The 20517-nt window shown below is 46.9% G+C and overlaps 1 protein-coding gene and 1 long non-coding RNA gene across 4 annotated transcripts in view; one reads left to right on the forward strand and one right to left on the reverse strand.

Moving 5' to 3' along the window:
• The window catches only part of MAP6 (microtubule associated protein 6), a 60726-nt gene that overhangs the window by 29582 nt on the left and 10627 nt on the right, over nucleotides 1-20517 (reverse strand). The gene's annotated exons all lie outside the window — the stretch shown is intronic.
• LOC308475485 overlaps nucleotides 14496-20517 on the forward strand; it is a 17789-nt gene continuing 11767 nt past the window's right edge. For all 3 annotated transcript variants that reach the window (XR_013985251.1, XR_013985252.1, XR_013985253.1), the window contains exon 1: nucleotides 14496-14567. This is a non-coding gene — a long non-coding RNA (uncharacterized lncRNA). The remainder of the gene's footprint in view (nucleotides 14568-20517) is intronic.

The raw sequence follows: 20517 nt of genomic DNA on the forward strand, positions 1-20517 counted from the left end.
CTACACCACACTGGCATGTGTCTCTGCCAGGGTCCTACTCGGGTGTAGGCTGAACTCCTGACACCACCAGGATCATCTAGTCCAAACCCCTGCAATGCAGGAAACGTTTGTCCAGTTTGAGGCTTGAACCCACAACCCTGAGAATAAGAGTTTCGTGCTCTAATGGACTGAGCTATCCAGTTCATCCAAGCATTGCGTTCTCCAGCCACAGAGCCAGAGCATCACCTTCATGGCTGACAGCCATCGATAGCCCTCACCTCATCCATGAATTTGTCTAATCCTCTTTCAAAGCCATGTAGGTTGGCGGCCATCTGTCCTGTGGCAGGGAGTTCCGTAGTTCAACTACGCGCTGCTTTTTTTCTCTGTCTCAAAACTTCCAACATTCTGGACGAGATGCATTCGGGATGCCGGACTAGATGGGCCATTGGCCCTGATCCAGCGGGCTCGTTTCATCTTCTTGCAGGAAGCCAGAGGCATCAATTGATGTTCCCTTGGTAGCAGAACACTGAACCTTTTAGTATGAGATGAAGGCAACTCTGAATGGGTTCTTCCTTGAAACCCCCCGAATCCAGTAGCCCACTTTTCCTACTTCCCTGGCCCTAATGCAAAGATGAGGAGGGGGACCTCCAGGCAGGCGTGGAAAGAGACATGACACCGAGTACGCCTTCATTAAAAAGCTCTGCCTCGTGCGCATCACCGAGACAAAAGGCACATGAATAATGTAACGTGCAGGATCTAAGAATAAGCGCAAGTCGTACAGAGCTCTACAACTGGTTTGGGGCCCGGCACGTGTGTCTCATTTCACTGTAGTTTTTCTTTTAAATTTATTTAATCATTTTTTCAATACAAACAACAACCGCAAAAGACACATACAACAAAAACCATAATAACACAATTTGACAGTTCAGATTTGAATACACTGATATACCTATGACTACACCTTTTAAACAATCTTTTCCCACCTCTTTCTCCACCCCCCACTGTCCACCTTATCACTTAAATATTCATTCCAGATTTCTTCATATGTATCTATTCTTAATTTGCGTCAACATGCAATTCGTTCGTATGTAGCTAATTTGTCCATATTATCAATCCGTATGCTCAGTGGAATCTTTTTGCGGCTCTTCCAATTCATCAAAACAAGTTTTTTTTGCTTCTAATATGAAAGAGATCATTTCCGGGGTGTGCACTATCCTGCGCTATCTCTGCAGATTTCTTATGGCACCTGGAAGCATAGATTTGATCCAAGGTGGGAAAAGTGCACCCTGTTATTCTCTCTGCAGTCTTTACAACCCTGGATAGCATTGTTTTTCCCCTGGCCGTGCAGCTCCCAAACCACACACAGAGATCATAAGTTAGTACACTCTCCACAGTGCAATGGTAAAATGCCATCAACAGGTCCTTTGAGAGATTGTTTTTCCAGAGGATTCTCAGAAAATATAACCTCTGCTGTGCTCTCTTCGTCAGGTCTTTGCTGTTTTCTCCCCAGGTTAGGTCATCTCTCAACTCCATTCCCAGAAATCGAAACACCAAGACCTGTTCCACGCACTTCCCCTCAATAACAAATGGCTGAATATTCAATTTACATTTCCTAAAGTCCACAATAATCTCTTTTGGTTTTTTAAGTTAAGGAGTAAGTTGTTTTTCCTGCACCACTCCTCCAACTGCTCAACTTCCTTCCTGGAGGCCGTGACCCCCTCTCCGGCCGTGATTAAACCAACCACCATTGTATCATCTGCAAACTTAATGATCTTATTACTGGGGTATTTGGGGGCACATACTTTCCTTGCTTCTCCAAATGAGTCAGTACAGCATGTAAAGCATGTAAAGCCATTGCAAAAGCATCCTCCATAGTAGCCCTCAATAGCCCTTTCCTCCACCGTGAATTTGCCCAACCCTCTTTTAAAACCATCTACATTGGTAGCCAAGGGACGTGGGTGGCGCTGTGGGTTAAACCACAGAGCCTAGGACTTGCTGATCAGAAGGTCGGCGGTTCGAATCCACGCGACAGGGTGAGCTCCTGTTGCTCGGTCCCAGCTCCTGCCAACCTAGCAGTTTGAAAGCACGTCAAAGTGCAAGTAGATAAATAGGTAGCGCTCCGGCGGGAAGGTAAACGGCGTTTCCGTGCGCTGCTCTGGTTCGCCAGAAGCAGCTTAGTCATGCTGGCCACATGACCTGGAAGCTGTACGCCGGCTCCCTCGGCCAATAAAGCGAGATGAACGCCCCAACCCCAGAGTAGCCCGCGACTGGACCTAATGGTCAGGGGTCCCTTTACCTTTTAGTTCCCTTGCGTCTCCAAATGAGTCAGTACAGCATGTAAAGCATGTAAAGCCATTGCCACAGCATCCTCTGTAGTAGCCCTCGATAGCCCTCTCCTCCCCCGTGAATTTGTCCATCCCTCTTTTAAAACCATCTACATCGGTAGCCATCCTTGCCTACTGTGGCAAGGAGTTCCATTGTTTACCTACGTTTAACTATGTGCCGAACGAAGAAGCACTTTATTTTATCGGTACTGAACCTTCCAACGTTCTGTTTCTTTGGACGTCCACAAGTTCTAGTGGTTTGTAAGAGGGAGTGAAATGTTTCTCTGCCGCTTCCTCCATTCCATGCATAAATTTGCAAACTTCTGTCATGTCCTCTTTCTTTCTTTCTTTCTTTCTTTCTTTCTTTCTTTCTTTCCCCAACCTAGTGCCTTCCCTGGCTGCAGCTGATGGGAATTGTTGTCCAAAACAGCTGGGTTGGGTGAAAGCCCCTGAACACTGGGAGAGGTAAAAAAAATGGCAGCTGTGCCCCCCCCCAAAAAAACTCTGGTTGCTATGAAAATCTGAAGCAGTGGTATGTTTGTCGAGTCTCTCCCTGGAAACGAAGGGTGATAAATGCATCCCAAATAGTTTGGCTCATTCCAGACCACTTAGAAAGCTGGACATTGGCACATGCAGAGTCTAAGATGCTTGGATGGCTGAAAAATCAGAAAGCATGACTTATGGCTGTCTTGCTGAAGGAAAGCAAGCCTGGGGTTTCTGGTCCCTGAATTGGAGATTGCCTGGGACCCTCACCATGTATACCCCCTTGATTTCAATCAGAGAAGAAAGATGCGATGCAGATTTAACCAAGAATTATATATGTTTCATATGTTGCATCTGCAAGATGCACATTTTCAGCTACATGAATCTCCACCAAACCAAAAAGTCCAGCCAACTCCACCACAACTGCTCCCTCCAGATTTCCTTTCTCAAACGCCAACTTTCCCCAAGACTCAGAGGTTGGTGCAAAGGCTCCTGGGTTTGGCAGCCGTTTTCGTGTTCCTTCTGCACCATTTTTGCAGTTTCCCCGCTGGTTTGGGGTCGGTTTTGCCGGTTTCATGCCTTTTTCCAGTTTGAACTGATTTAGTTAATTATTTCCTGGCACCACGCATATCGCCGAGGTCTCACGCAAGTCAAACGCATGGAAGTAGGGATGCACCTGTCCACATGTTTGTATTTGAAAACGACAATCGTGTGGATGAAATAACTTCAGCAAAGCAACTACCTGTTTGCTTGCTGATCTGTTCACTTGACCACTTCCATCTGCAGAACCATTGCAGGAGCCAAATAACGCCCATTCAAGATTTGAAAGAAATTAATCTTTCCTTACGGTAGCAGCCACACTTGGAACTCCCTGCCTATTGATGTCAGGCAGAAACCTTCACTGTACTTTTTTTTGGTGCCTGCTAAAAGCATTCTCCGCCTGCTTTTTGGGAGAAAAGCCATGACAAACCTAGATAGCATCTTAAAAAGCAGAGACATCACCTTGCCGACAAAGGTCTGTCTAGTTAAAGCTATGATTTTCCCAGGAGTGATGTATGGAAGTGAGAGCTGGACCATAAAGATGGCTGATCGCCGAAGAATGGTTGCTTTTGAATTCTGGTGCTGGAGGAGACTCTTGAGAGTCCCATGGACTGCAAGAAGATCAAACCGATCCATTCTGAAGGAAATCAGCCCTGAGTGCTCACTGGAAGGACAGACCCTGAAGCTGAGGCTCCAATACTTTGGCCACCTCATGAGAAGAGAAGACTCCCTGGAAAGACCCTGATGTTGGGAAAGATGGAGGGCACAAGGAGAAGGGGACGACAGAGGAGGAGATGGTTGGACATTGTTCTCGAAGCTACCAGCATGAGTTTGACCAAACTGCGGGAGGCAGTGGAAGACAGGAGTGCCTGGCATGCTCTGGTCCATGGGGTCACGAAGAGTCGGACACGACTGAACAACAACAACAAAAGCATTCTCATTTAGGAAAGCCTATCCAGCTATGCTGCCATGTCTTTTAATGTGATTTCTAGCTAATTGCAGATTTGGATTCTTTTTGAATGTCTTAAGTTAGTTGTTTGTAAGTGGGTTGTTTTAAGCCAATAATTTCATTGTTTCATCCTTTCTGTCTTGCGCAAAAAGTGGTGGCCCCTCCCAGCTCTCACCTGGGAGCTTTCCCTCTCACCCTGGGGGAGGCGGTCTTCCCTTCTCCGCCTCTCATGTTCCTTATACCACCTTCATCGGTATGTAATCCTTGGACCCTGATAACAGGCCAGAGCAGAGAACACCAAAGGAAAACAAAAAAGAAGAGAAAGGAGATAGAAGGAAATAACAGAAGAAAGAAAGAAAGAAAGAAAGAAAGAAAGAAAGAAAGAAAGAAAGAAAGAAAGAAAACAAGGACTTTTCCTTTTCCATCTGTCAGTTAAATAAAAGAAATTACCGGTATTCAATACATTCCCTCTAGGATGACATCCAGCTATTCTACTTTCCGTTAAGCAATATTTCCCCAATCTTCAGACCCAAATGTCTGAAATTGTTTTTAACGGATAATTCCATTGTTCTATTCTTTTTGTCAATGGGTGGTATATAATTTTTTTCCTTCCAATAATTTTTTATTATTTTCTTTACATTACATATTCTTTCTTACCATAGTAAAGGTAAAGGGACCCCTGACCATTAGGTCCAGTCGTGGCCGACTCTGGGGTTGTGGCGCTCATCTCACTTTATTGGCCGAGGGAGCCGGCGTACAGCTTCCGGGTCATGTGGCCAGCATGACTAAGCCGCTTCTGGCGAACCAGAGCAATGCACGGAAACGCCATTTACCTTCCTGCCGGAGCAGTACCTATTTATCTACTTGCACTTTGACGTGCTTTCGAGCTGCTAGGTTGGCAGGAGCAGGGACCGAGCAACGGGAGCTCACCCCATCGCAGGGATTCAAACCGCCAACCTTCTGATCGGCAAGTCCTAGGCTCTGTGGTTTAACCCACAGCGCCACCCGCGTCCTCTTTCTTACCATACATTTATCAATATATAAACCTTTTTGCTCTGCCGAGCTTGTGACCTCCCTCCATCCCTTCAGTTGGTATCCCTTATCAATTTCTTTTCGTGTATTTTATCATCACATCTTATCTATTTTACATTGTAGGAATTACTTCAATACTGCTAGCATTTTTAAGTCTTTACAGCTGTCCTTTAAATATTCAATAAATTTACTCCAATTGTCCTGGAATCTCTGCATGGTATATAATTTTTAATGAAACAAATCGCTATGAGTACGCTTTCTGAACTTATTCTGGTTGCAGTATATGATGTGATGCAAAATCTGATCTCTTTGAAAAGAAAAGAAAAAATAATGTACATGCACAGACTAGGCTTCGCTGCAGCAATGCCTCAGGAAAGCAAACTTAGGAGCTCTCCGTCGTTTCAACACCATTTTCTACAAACGGATGACCTCTTTTGCAAAAAATAAAAAACAAATCCTGGAGCCCAGCTTCTCAAACTACTAATTTAGTCCTGCTTCTCCCCACGTCAAGAATCTCTGCAAACATCAGGGCCGCCCCCAAAGGTCTCAGGGGAGTCTGCAAGGCAGACAGAGAGCCTTGAAGCAGATGGCGAGATTGAGAGTCATCTTTTCTTTGTTTAATTAGCCATCCACTATAAAAGGACTCGGTGACTGAAGTGGAGGCAGCAGTTGACAGGCTTTTGCTGTGTCACAGGTGGTGTTTGTGAGAAAGCCATCATTAAAAGAGAGGGAGGGGGGAAAATCAGTGTCAACCATCACATTCTAGATAATGTGCAACGAAGCTTCGCAGACACTCTGCTTAAAATTTAATGCGTGGCACGGTTTAGTCCTTGCGGCTTAGTCCAAACTAACGCTCCCTTTATTTCTGTTTGATCCTCTCCCACCCCAGGGGGAGAAACAGCCTTTGCATGTCTCCTGAATATACACAAGTCCTTATCAGTTTCCCCGTTCTTAACACTAAGGGGGGCATCCAATACACTCGACGCTGTTAGTAGGCACAGCAAAAGTTTTCCCTCTTTCCTCCGCTTGAATGTGCCCCACAGTTCTGCTCTGGAGGAGTAGGAGAACCCCCAGAACAGATTTAGGGGATGGAGATGGGGAGAACACGCAAGACGAACAGTCATTAAACAGCCTGGGAGTCATTCTGGACTCACAGCTGTCCATGGAGGCACAGGTTAATTCTGTGTCCAGGGCAGCTGTTTATCAGCTCCATCTGGTACGCAGGATGAGACCCTCCCTGCCCACAGACTGTCTCGCCAGAGTGGTGCATGCTCTAGTTATCTCCTGCTTGGACTACTGCAACGCGCTCTACGTGGGGCTACCTTTGAAGATAACCTGGAAACTGCAACTAATCCAAAATGTGGCAGCTAGACTGGTGACTGGGAGTGGCCGCCGAGACCATATAACACCGGTCTTGAAAGACCTACATTGGCTCCCAGTATGTTTCTGAGCACAATTCAAAGTGTTGGTGCTGACCTTTAAAGCCCTAAACAGCCTCAGCCCAGTAGACCTGAAGGAGCGTCTCCACCCCCATCGTTCAGCCCGGACACTGAGGTCCAGCTCCGAGGGCCTTCTGGCAGTTCCCTCCCTGCAAGAAGTGAGGTTACAGGGAACCAGGCAGAGGGCCTTTTCAGTGGTGGCGCCCACCCTGTGGAACGCCCTCCCATCAGATGTCAAGGAAATAAACAACTATCTGACTTTTAGAAGACATCTGAAGGCAGCCTGTTTAGGGAAGTTTTTCATGTGTGATGCTTTATCGTTTTTTTAATATTCTGTTGGGAGTCACCCAGAGTGGCTGGGGAACCCCGGCCAGATAGGCGGGGTATAAATAATAAATCACTATTATTACTATGGTGATGATGATGATGATGATGATTGCTTTCTCCTGCTCTGGAGAGTAGGAACCAAACCAACATCTTCAAGCTACCAGAAAGGAGATTCTGACTAAACATCAGGAGTAACCTTCTGAGAGCGACAACAGTTTGACATTGTAATGGACTCCTTTGGAAGGTCGAATGGATTCTCTATCTCTGGATGGTCATCTATCAAGTATGATCTAGTTGAGATTCCTGCACTGCAGGGGGTTGGACTAGATGACCCCTGGGTTCCCTCCCAACTCTACAATTCCGTGATTCTATGGCAGCTCCCTGTGTTATCAATATGATTCCTAATCTGGGGAAGAGGCTCAGTGGAAGAGCAACTGCCTTGTATGCAGGAAGTCCCAGGTTTGATCCCCAGGATCTACAGATATAATTGGGAATCCCTAAAGAGCTGCTGGCAGTCAGTGTTGGCAACACTGATCTAGATGGACCAGTGGCCTGATTCACTGTAAGACAGCTAGCCTAGGTTCCTACAAATTGCAGTGCAAGAAAGGAAGAAAGAACCCATCACTTAAACCAGAAGCGACGAGCCCTTTCTTCGGCCCAAGACCTGCTTTCCTCCTTGGCCAAACATTCCTGCCATAAACATCCCCTGATAAAAGGGCCACTTGGAGCTAGCGGTCATCGCCACATTTTGTGGCAGGGAGTTCCACAAGTATGCAGGAATCTCCCCATTGCTGTCTGCTGCAGGAGTGGACCAGCCCAAGATATGCTTGTGGTTGGAGTCAAGGTCAAGATGTTCCCATCATTCAACTCAGAGAAGTTGACTGGCGGCGGAATGCTATTTCAGCACTGGACAGCGCCCTCCTGTGGGGAGGTAGATGAATGCAGGTGACACAAAGAAGACTCAGTGACCCTTTTCTCCATATCACCACCCTCACAGGCATGGTTGGTGGGAATGCAGGAGAGGGTCTTCTCTGTGGTGGCAGCCCCTGGGCAACTTTTGTACTCCCTTTCTGGAGAAGTTCAGAGGCCTCGGTCCTGTATACCTGAAGGAGCGTCTCCAGCCCCATCGTTCTGCCCAGACACTGAGATCCAGTGTCGGGGGCCTTCCGGCAGTTCCATCATTGCGAGAAGTGAGGTTACAGGGAACCAGGCAGAGGGCCTTCTCAGTAGTGGCACCCGCCCTGTGGAACGCCCTCTCTTCAGATGTGAAGGAAATAAGCAGCTATCCTATCTTTAAAAGACATCTGAAGGCAGCCCTGTTTAGGGAAGTTTTTAATATTTAATGCTGTACTGTTTTTAACATTTGATTGGGAGCCGCCCAGAGTGGCTGGGGAAACTCAGCCAGATGGGCGGGGTATAAATAATAAATTGTTGTTGTAGTTGTTGTTGTTGTTATTGTTTCCTCCTTTCTGCCCTTCTGTCCGCACCTTTCTTCCAACAGGCCTTAGGGAACTGACTGCCTTTCATGAAAGAGCCGGTTCTATCCCACTTTCATTGCAATTATTTGTATGGTTTTAATAGATTAGATAAAATGGTAAAGGTAAAGGACCCCTGACAGTTAAGTCCAGTCGCAGACGACTCTGGGGTTGCGGCGCTCATCTCGCTTTCAGGCTGAGGGAGCCGGCGTTTGCCCAAAGACAGTTTTTCCAGGTCATGTGGCCAGCATGACTAAGCCACTTCTGGCGAACCAGAGCAGTGCACGGAAACGCTGTTTACCTTCCCACCGGAGCGGTACCTATTTATCTATTTGCACTTTTTGGGCGTGCTTTCGAACTGCTAGGTTGGCAGGAGCAGGGACTGAGCAACGGGAGCTCAGCCCGTCGCGGGGATTCGAACTGCCAACCTTCTGATTGGCAAGTCCAAGGGGCTCAGTGATTTAGACCACAGCACCACCCGCATCCCAATAGATTAGATAGTTTTGATTCTATCAATTGTTTTTCAATTATTACTTTTTCTATGTTTCTAGCAGTTCTTGTTTTTATCTGTATGCTGCCCCTGTCAGGGAAGAAGGCAGGGTATAAAATAAATAATAACCAGTGCTATTTTTCTAGGGAAAGGGGTGCCAGAATTCACCATGAACACCTCCCTCATTCTTTTAGAATGGCAATGGTGCCCACCTGAGTGGTGACAGAACAGAGTTCCAGCTGAAAAAAGTAATAATAATAATGAAAATAATAATAATGGCCCCCAAAACACCCAACACCTTGCTGTCCCTGCTTGAGGCAGCTGTCATTTTTTTTATTATTTTATTTTATTTTATTTTATTTTATTTTATTATTTTATTTTATTTGCTAGCCCTGGAGAATGAGTGTAAGAGGGAAAAATGGGCACTGGCCTACAAATGTTCTAAAATGAAAACAAAATAAAGGAAATAAATTTGCAAGAGTTCAAACGAAGGCAAACCTCTTGGACAGCTGGAGGGTGGTAGAGTATCTGCTTTGAATGCAGAAGGTCCCAGGTAGGACTAGGAATGTCCCCTGCCCAAAAAACCCCAGAGAGCTGCTGCCAGTCAGTGCAGACACTATTGAGCTACATGGACCAATGTTCTGATTCCTTTTAAGACAGCTTCCTGTGTTCTTATTGAACTGGGTGGTAAAACACCCTGTGTCAGCTCACTTCTGGATGGTGGTCTGCAGCTGATGTGGTCTGCCATGGAGGTGCTGGAAGAAGCAAAGATCACCAGTGTTGAAGCAATGATTCCTCAACATCAACTTTGTTGGACTGGTCATGTTGTGCGGATGCCTGATTATCGTCTTCCAAACCAACTACAGTGGTACCTCGGGTTACAGACGCTTCAGGTTACAGACACTTCAGGTTACAGACTTTGCTAACCCAGAAATAGTACCTCAGGTTAAGAATTTTGCTTCAGGATGAGAACAGAAATCGTGCTCTGGCGGCACGGCAGCAGCAGGAGGCCCCATTAGCTAAAGTGGTGCTTCAGGTTAAGAACGGAGCTCCAGAATGAATTAAGTTCTTAACCCGAGATATCACTGTACTCTATTTGGAACTTAAAAATGGAAAGCGTAATGCTGGTGGTCAACAAAAGAGGTTTCAAGACACTCTCAAAGCAAATCTAAAAAAATGTAGCATCAACACTGACAACTGGGAAACACTGGCCTGCGAGCGCTCCAATTGGAGAACAGCCTTTACCAAATGTGTCATGGGCTTTGAAGACGCTCAAACTCAGGACAAAAGGGAGAAACATGCTAAGAGGAAGGGTCGCTTGGCAAACCCTCACCGTAATCAACTCCCACCCGAAAACCTGCGTCCCCACTGTGGAAGGACGTGTGGATCCAGAACTGGCCTCTACAGTCCCTTACGGGCTCACTGCGAAGACCGTGTTCATGGAAGACAATCTTACTCGGCTACGAGTAATCGCCACAGAGGAAGAAGCTGAAGTCAGCAGATAACCTGCTGAGTTACTCCCATAATATTTATTGATGTGGGGAGGGGTGGCGCAAGCGAGAGACAGAGAGAAAAGCAGTGCAAATTATGGATCAAGAAAAGCCATCAGGATAATTTGAATCCTTATGGACCTTCCATCCATCACCAGGCACTTTCTATTACAATTATAATTGCTAGATGCTGCTCCGAACCTCCAGGGAGCATGGGAAAAGATGCAAGGGATCTCAAGGTCAAGGCAGACAGGAAATCAGCCAGACAGCCTGTTAAAGGGGAGGGCTCCTTCATCACCAAGTTGAACTCATCCAAGGGTAACAAGGGTGCCAACCAGAATGAGCTTAGTCCAACCCAGCTCACGTGTAATCTGATAGACTGTGTGGGAAGCACCCAGAGATAAAAGGAGAGATTAATATAAGAATAATTGGGATTCCTGGTGTATGCCAAGGCGCTCTGGGCTCAGTGCTTTAGCTTCAGTGGTTCTGAGGTTGACACGGAGCAATGGATCCAAAATACAAGAAAGAAGATTCCACCTAAACATTAGGAAGAACTTCCTGACAGTAAGAGCTGTCCAACAGTGGAATTTGCTGCCAAGGAGTGTGGTGGAGTCTCCTTCTTTGGAGGTCTTTAAGCAGAGGCTTGACAACCATATGTCAGGAGTGCTCTGATGGTGTTTCCTGCTTGGCAGGGGGTTGGACTCGATGGCCCTTGTGGTCTATTCCAACTCTATGATTCTATGATTCTATATAGGTAAAGGTAAAGGGACCCCTGACCATTAGGTCCAGTCGTGGCCGCCTCTGGGGTTGCGGCGCTCATCTCGCTTTATTGGCCAAGGGAGCCGGCGTACAGCTTCCGGGTCATGTGGCCAGCATGACTAAGCCACTTCTGGCGAACCAGAGCAGCGCACGGAAACGCCATTTACCTTCCCGCTGGAGCGGTACCTATTTATTTACTTGCACTTTGACGTGCTTTCGAACTGCTAGGTTGGCAGGAGCAGGGACCGAGCAACGGGAGCTCACTCCAACGCGGGTATTTGAACCGCCGACCTTCTGATCGGCAAGTCCTAGGCTCTGTCGTTTAACTCACAGCGCCACCCGCGTCCCTAGGTTGACATATCAGGCTACCCAATTTTTGTGCGTGAGTTGCAGCTGTGTAGGAACAAATTTGGCATGGGGACTCTGCAGCCTTTCAGATCCTTATTATCATCTTCCAAAGCAACTACTCTATTCCAAACTTAAAAATGGAAAGCATAATGCTGGTGGTCAACAAATCTACACCGTGATCAACTCCCGCCCGGAAACCTAGGTCCCCACTGTGGAAGGACGTCTGGATCCAGAATTGGCCTCCACAGTCACTTACGGACTCATTGTTAAAACTGTGCTCATGGAAGACAATCTTACTGAGCTACGAGGGATCGCCAAAGAGAGAAAACTGCCACTGTCGTGCTTTCTATCATTTTAAAGTGCTATTTGATGTTTAAATTTGGTTTTCTTTTCCTTTCCTTTCCTCCTTTGCAAGCCACTTTGATTGCAATAGCAAAAAATCGCTAACAGAAATCACCTTGTGCAACCACACTTGGAAGACTCTAAAAAGTTCAGATGGTGTCAGCTGGAAAAAGTTCAGAAATGGCCACCCAAAAACGATCAAGGTGCAACTCTCCCTTTTTAAGTTGGGGGAAAGGAGGGTAAAATGGGGGGACCATGACCGGGAGCGTATAAAATTATGGTGCAGAGAAAGCAGAGATTTCTTTCCCCTCGCACATAACAATGGAACTCAGGAAGATCCAATAATAATAAAAATGAACGTTGGTTGATTCACGCTAGATAGAAGGAAGGAGGGCACAGACCATTGTTAATCTGCAGAATGTGCTTCACGGATAGCCACCAACTTAAAAATGGAAAGCATAACGCTGGTGGTCAACAAAAGAGGCTTAAAGACTCTCACAAGGCAAATCTAAAAAAAATGTAGTATAAACACCGACAACTGGGAAACACTTGCCTGTGAATGCTCCAATTGGAGAACAGCCTTTACTAAAGGTGTCAGGGGCTTTGAAGACACTCGAACTCAGGACGCAAGGGAGAAACGTGCTAAGAGGAAGGCACGCTTGGCAAACCCTCACTATGATTGACTCCTGCCCAGAAACCTATGTCCCCACTGTGGAAGGACGTGCGGATCCAGAATTGGTCTCCACAGTCACTTATGGACTCATTGTTAAAACCGTGTTTATGGAAGACAATTTTTCTCAGCTACGAGGGATCGCCAAAGAAGAAGTTAGACTACAATTCATCTTCTTCCTGGGCAATGGCTTTGGTGGGTGGGGACAGGTGATGAGAGTCAGAGTCCATCTGAAGGACCACAGGCCCACCTGGAGCAAATGAATGAGAGAGTTAAGGTACAAGCATCCTTGGACACATTTCAGTTGATTAGAGCGTGGTGCTGATAAGGTTGCAGGTTCGATCCCTGTATGCGACAGAAGCATATTCCTTCAATGCAGGGAATTGGACAAGACGATCCTCATGGTCTCTTCCAACTCTACAATTCTATGATTCTGTGATAAGAATTTTGTATCATGTGTTATGTTGTGAGGACCTTGCCACAGTGGCAGAAAGCACCGAATCTATAGCTCTTACTGCTCCCGAGAGTCTGGACCAAAGGGTAGGCAACCTAAGGTCCGGGGGCCGGATGCAGCCCAATCGCCTTCTCAATCCGGCCCATGGACGGTCCAGGAATCATCGTGTTTTTACATGAGTAGAATGTGTGCTTTTATTTAAAATGCATCTCTGGGTTATTTGTGGGGCATAGGAATTTGTTCATTTCCCCTCCAAAAAATATAGTCTGGCCCACCACCTGGTCTGAGGGACGGTGGACCGGCCCACAGCTGAAAAAGTTTGCTGACCCCTGGTCTGGACAGCTCTTCTCTAAAACATTGCAATGTCCTCTTGCAAGACTCTAGATAAGAGCTACAGTTTGCAGGCAGGAATTTTGCAAAAGTTTGCATGTTGACTACACAGATTTGCCATGATCTGAGCAGCTCCTGGAAAGCTCACATCAATCGCCGATGATGTCGTTTTGAAGGTCTTCATTGCCAGATTTAAGAAAATGCAGGTTTCATAGCATGGGGGAAGGGAATAGGTTGTAGCATTCAATAAGGCCATATTCAAAATGCAAGAACGCAACAAGCTTGGAAACACAGGGGCATGTGACTAGTCCATTCACAAGAATGAGTTTCACAGGTCTGGGAAAAGCAGGGTGTGCCAAACTCATTCACAAAAGTGAGTGCCAGCAAGTGACTGGTTTTTGTGAGAGTTTGTGAAGCAGCTGTGATCTGCCAGTAACAGGACCTGAGATCTGGCCTGATTTGGCATTCAATAAGCTTTTAATTACACCCACTCCTTAGGAGTGTATGTTTATTTGTTTGCATGTTCTGCAAGCCTCTGAAAAGTAATTTTCACCGCCACACACCGCACCAAAACTATTATTCATCCTTCCTCCTCCGTGCCTGAGATCTTACTCTGCTTGCGGATTTGTTAATGGGAAAGAACCCGAAGGAAATGACGGAGGGTTCAAGTAGCAGCTATCTTGGGGAACAGCTGTGAGCATGAGTGGTGAGGGCCAACAAAAAGAGCCTAGAGATTGTAGCCAGCAGTGGCTGGTCACCGCTGTGATTGGTAGAGAAGAAGGCAAGGAGCAACCAAGATGTTCAAGGGTCTGGAAACGAAGCCTGATAAGGAACGGTTGAGGGAGCTGGCCAACCAGATACCTCCAGATGCCTGAAAGATGTGCAGAAGAGGGCAACCAAGATGATCAAGGGTCTGGAAACCAAGCCTGATGAGGAATGGTTGAAGGAGCAGAGCATGTTTAGCCTGGGGAAGAGGAGAGGGACAGAAGACGTGCCAGCCATCCTCAAATAAGGGCTGTCCCATGGGAGGAGGAGTATGCTTGTTTTCTCCTGCTCTGGAGGGTAGGACTGGAACCCACAGCTTCGAGTTACAAGAAAGGAGATTCTGACTCAACATCAGGAATAACTTTCTGATGGTAAGAGCTGTTTGACCATGGAACAAACTCCCAGTGAAGGAAGGTGAGGACAGGTGACCTCACCTAGGCCCGAAGTCACCCCCCCCAAAAGCAGTCTCAAAGCTTCTCAAAGCTTCTCAAAATCATTTTCTCAGCAGCTAAGCATCAGAAACATTCCGCTCTGCTGTAACAAAGGTAGAGAACAGTCCATTGTTTCTCAGGCCTTTCTCATGTCTTCTGGCCTTGCTAAAGAACCACATTGTAACTTGCTTTCTGTCCGGGAACCATGCCAGAACAAGAGATTGAAACATATCTGAACATGCTGAAAACCCCTTGGCTTCTCACCCCCCCCCTTTTCCTGGGAAGGGTGCCAAGAGTCCAATAGTCCCAAGACAGCTTTCTGTTCATGCTCAGAGGAACTTCTGAGGGAGGAGAAAGGGGGAGGGAACTGGAAAGGGGTATATATGCTTGTGCACATGATTGTGAACTCATGCATGCTTTTTGTGACTTATCACACTTGCTCCTTCTACCAGTTCATGGATGGTAGAAATAAAAGCCTTTTCTCCGAAACTATTCCTTGAGTGTCTGTTGACTCCCACTTCCCTTTCCCAGGCGCAATATTTTTCCCACCCGAGGGCAAAGCCTCATAAGGCTACACCACAAAAGGTTGTGGGTTCTCCTTCCTTGGAGGTTTTCAAGCAGAGATTGGATGGCCATCTGTCCTGGACGCTCTAGTTGAAGTTCCTGCATTGCAGGGGGTTGGACTAGATGACCCTGGTACCCCCTTCCAACTCTGCGGTTCCATAATTCTATAAGCAGAACCAGAGCCAATGACTGGCAGAGGCAACTAATTCTAGCGTTGTCCCCATCCTCTTCCTTCTATAAAGTCCTAAGGTGAGCCTATGGAGGAGGAAGCTGATAGGAAGATAGGAGGAAGGAAGGCAGGCAGGCAAAGACTGGCGAGCGAAGAATGAGGTTAGTGGGTCAGAGCTGCATTTGCCCCAATGGACCCGGGGCCACTGAGATGCAAGGAGGGGGTCTCAGCACTGGGAACCCCAATGATTGGAAAGTTTAAAAATAATAATCAGAGGGACAAGTCACTGTTTTTCAAACAGCTCACTGAAGACTGAGCATGTTCAGTAGCCAAGGAACAACAACAACATTAAATTATTAATTAAATTTGTATACTGCTCTATACCTGCAGGTCTCAGGGCCACTACAACAACAACATTAAATTATTAATTAAATTTGTATACTGCTCTATACCTGCAGGTCTCAGGGCCACTACAACAACAACATTAAATTATTAATTAAATTTGTATACTGCTCTATACCTGCAGGTCTCAGGGCCATTACAACATAAAGCCACAATATAAAAGCACAAAATACATAATAAAAACGAAAATGAACACAACCCAGTAACTGCTGCAAAAGAAAGCTATAGAAAGGCAGGAAGTGGAATGATAAGGAATGGAATATGTTCGTTCTGTATCTGTTGAATAAATGATGTTTAGAGGAGAATGTGGCAGGAGGTGTTTTTGAGACCTTAGGACTGGGGGTAGGAAAGGATACAGAGCCTCCATTTCAGGGGTTGGATTAGATGACTTTCAGGGCAGTGGCAGAGGAACCCTCTCTGGCACCTGGGGTGGGACGCCGAGGGGCAGGGCAGGGCAGGGCAGGGCAAACCGCCCAGTGGTGCCCGCGCGGCATCCGTACGGAGTGCACATGTGTGGCATCCCGTACGGAGTGTGCCCGCGCGGCAGCCCATATGGACGCTGTGCGAGCAGCGCCCATACTAACTGCGCACACCCTTGGCCGCTCTACAGCTGGGGGGAGGAAGGGGCCATCTTGTCACTCACTCACACACACACACACACACACACCCCAGAGTGGCACCCTGGCCGGCCCGCCCCCTCTGCCCACTTCGTACGCCCCTGTCTCAGGCTCCCTACCAACTCTACGGTTCTATGATTCTAACTGAAAAGGGCCCCCTGAATCCATTTGTTAACTTTTCTAGCTATATATTATGTTATTGAATTGAAATACTTTATTGTCACTTGTACAACTTGTATACAGTGAGATTACACGAGCCCCCCCCCCACTCAGCTCTCTTAGTCTTAATTCCACTCATTTACTGACACACACACACACACACACACACACACACACACACACACACCAAACCCAAAAGTCAGTTGCCCTGTTGTTATCTTTTCATTCAGCAGCCTAACAGCCCACGGACAGAAGCCGTTCTTTACCCTGTTGGTGCGACTATCATGCTTCTATATCTTCTGCCCGAGGGCAGGAGATCAAGAAAGTGCCGGCCAGGGTGTGAATCATCCCTGAGAATTTTCCTCACTCTCCTGAGGCAACGTTCTTCCGCTATTTCCTCCAGCGGTTTCACGGGACAGCCCATAATATCTTGTGCTGTATTCACCATCCTCTGTAGGCACTTCCTATCAGCTGATGTCAAACTAGTGTACCACACCGTGATGCAGTAGGAAAGGACACTTTCTATTGTGGACCGGTAGAAGGAGATCATCAAATGTTGATTGACATCGTTCTTCTGCAATACTCTGAGGAGATGGAGTCTCTGTTGGGCTTTCTTAACCACCTGGGTTGTACTGATTTTCCAAGTAAGGTCTTCACTGAGATAACCTCCTAGGAATTTAAAGGAAGAGACTCTCTCCACACAGCCCTCTCCGATGTACAGCAGGGCTAGTTCTCCTCTCTTCCTCTGAATGTCCAACACCATCTCCTTTTCCAGCTATATATTATTTTATACTTACATTAACAAAGCAGAGGTTGGACGCTTCAAAAGCTGCGCTCGACATTCTCTCATTTGGCTTATAGCCAAGCGAGGGGCTCAATCCATTTCCCCCCTCCCTTTCTGAGCTACTCTGCTGACCTCTGCACACCTGAGCCCAGAGTGCTTGCCAGCAAAGCACTTTAGGGGAGTGGAGCGTCCGTGATATAATGCAAGCCTGCACACGTCCTCCTCTTCTTCCCCAACTGCATCACATCGCAGTAACTGGAGCAGACAAGTAATTACCTGGCAATAAATTTGCGGTGCATGGATGGGTGTGGGCTCAGCAAGTTCCCTAACCCTACACACACATAAACACACACACACGGCAGGATTTAGGTTTGATGAGGCCCTAAGCTACTGAAGGTAATGGGGCCCGTTATATGTCTAGCTGTCCTTTGTCAACAACAAATGGTGGCTGTTTTTTGGTTGAATATATGCTCTATGGTAGTTTATGGACCTAATAGGCATCTCAAGCCATTTGCGCAAAACAAAATATGTATTTTATCAAAGTAATTGTTGAACTGAAATGAAATTAAGAAGTATATTAATAGTGAAATACAATTAAGAAGAAGTATATAGATGATGAAATAATTATTAAGCTCTAACTTAAAATGGGACACGGGTGGTACTGTGGGTTAAACCACAGAGCCTAGGACTTGCTGATCAGAAGGTCAGCGGTTCGAATCCCTGCAACGGGGTGAGCTCCCATTGCTCAGTCCCTGCTCCTGCCCACCTAGCAGTTCGAAAGCACGTCAAAATGCAAGTAGATAAATAGGTACCACTCCAGCAGGAAGGTAAATGACGTTTCCATGCGCTGCTCTGGTTTCGGTAGAAGCGGCTTAGTCATGCTGGCCACATGACCCGGAAAAAACTGTCTGCAGACAAATGTCGGCTCCCCCTGCCAGTAAAGCGAGATGAGCGGCGCAACCTGACTTAACTGTCAGGGGTCCTTTACCTTTTTTTTTTTAATGTAGGTTTTATTTTAAAATGGCCCTAAACAGCCTCAGCCCAGTAGATCTGAAGGAGCGTCTCCACCCCCATCGTTCTGCCCGGACACTGAGGTCCAGCACCGAGGGTCTTCTGGCGGTTTCCTCCCTGTGAGAAGCCAAGTTACAGGGAACCAGGCAGAGGGCCTTCTCAGTGGTGGCGCCTGCCCTTTGGAACACCCTCCCACCAGATGTCAAGGAAATAAACAACTATTCTGACTTTTAGAAGACATCTGAAGGGAGCCCTGTTTAGGGAAGTTTTTAATGTTTGATGTTTTATCGTGTTTTTAATATTCTATTGGGAGCTGCCCAGAGTGGCTGGGGAAACACAGCCAGATGGGTAAGATATAAATTATTATTATTATTAAGCATATGCAAGAAGAGTTTTGTGCACTGGCCACAGTGGTGAGGGAGAGAAGAGGCAAACCTTGTCAAAGATTTGGCAGGAGCATTAAGCTTTAAGCACGGGCTATAATTGTTGGATTTCTAAAAGCTCTTCTGTTGGCTTGTGCTCACTGATGTCCGGCAAAGCTCAGTTGCCAGGATATCAGGCAGGTACTTGGATCCTCAAAATAGTATCCGAAGAAGAGCTAAGATGTTTATCCAGAGATTAGCCAGACAATGCTATTATTAATGAAAGTGAGCAGGACTTGGGTATTATTCATCAAGCAGCAGGGATTTCAAAAACCAGGCAGCTGCAAAGGTTGCAGCGTGGACCAAAAAGGAACATTCTACTCTTTTTGACACCTAAAGAGCAAATTCAGTGGTAAACGAAACCAACTAGAAAATGCAGGTTCAAATCTCTCGCTATCTGTGAAGAACCTTTTCCGATACTGAGGCACACACTTTTTGTCCTGAATTACAACAGGAGTGCACCTGAGCATGTAAAAGTGAGGAGTCCAACTCCGTTCTCTCTGTGTGAGTTACCGATCTGGGTGTGCCTCTTCAGAAAGCCCACGGGAGGAACCAACACAGAGATACAGTGGAATTTCTTTTTTAAAAAGGTAAGATAATTCTGCTACGGGACGCGGGTGGCACTGTGGGTTAAACCACAGAGCCTAGGACTTGCCAATCAGAAGGTCGGCTGTTCGAATCCCCACAATGGGGTGAGCTCCCATTGTTCGGTCCCTGCTCCTGCCAACCTAGCAGTTTGAAAGCATGTCAAAGTGCAAGTAGATAAATAGGTACTGCTCTGGCAGGAAGGTAAACAGTGTTTCCGTGCACTGCTCTGGTTCGCCAGAAGCGGCTTAGTCATGCTGGCCACATGACCCGGAAGCTGTACGCCAGCTCCCTCGGCCAGTAAAGCGAGATGAGCGCCATAACCCCAGAGTCGGCCACGACTGGACCTAATGATCAGGGGTCCATTTACTTTACCTTTAATTCTGCTACATCACTGAATTGGATTACACTTGTTGGAGAGAGACTCATCTCCAGCTGAATGGAAGGGGGGGGGGGAGGCCACAGAGCATACAGAGACGTAACAGGAGGCTTCCTCTTTGCCAGGGACATTGAGTTCACCAAAACCTTTTCATTCTTTTATGTGTCCAAGCATCATAACCAGGTTTCTTGTGGCCAGGGCTTTGCAGAGCCAGGCAGAGGCCCGGGCCAGGTAGATAATGTGCCTCCCTTTTTTTACCCTGGGGATAACTGGTCTTATAAATAAGTGAGTATATAAATAATTTTGCTGACAAATAATTCTATTTCAAGGCTTGAACTGCATCTGCATATAAAGACAAAATGGAAAATATAGATAAATTTGCTGACCGAGGCCCTCTTTGGAATCGGAGGCCTGGGCCAAGTGGCCCATATGCCCTCCCGCCCCTCTGTCTGGGCCTGCTTGTGACCCCAGCTGTCACGGACTGGCTGGAGAATGATGGAAGGAACCAGCTGGGGAACCCCCAAGGGAAGAAGGCTCAGAGCCCGGGGATTGGTGGTGAGACAACTCTGAGTGGTCAGAAGACTGGGAGCAGAAGGTGTTGGAAGCTGAAGAAGTAACAGGGTTTAGTGAGCAGGAAGAAACTGTGGCAGAGAGCAGTGCAGAATCAGAGGCAGAAGAGGAGGCAGGAGAGGAGGGAGACCAAGAAGCAGGCTGCAGAAGAAGCTGGGGTCTCCCCCTCCTGCTGCAACCAGCCCCCCCCCCCCGGTCTCCTAGGACCAGAAGTGGTATGAAGAGGGT

Source organism: Podarcis pityusensis (assembly GCF_964106645.2).
Source record: "Podarcis pityusensis genome assembly, chromosome: 4".
NCBI classification, from domain to species: domain Eukaryota; kingdom Metazoa; phylum Chordata; class Lepidosauria; order Squamata; family Lacertidae; genus Podarcis; species Podarcis pityusensis.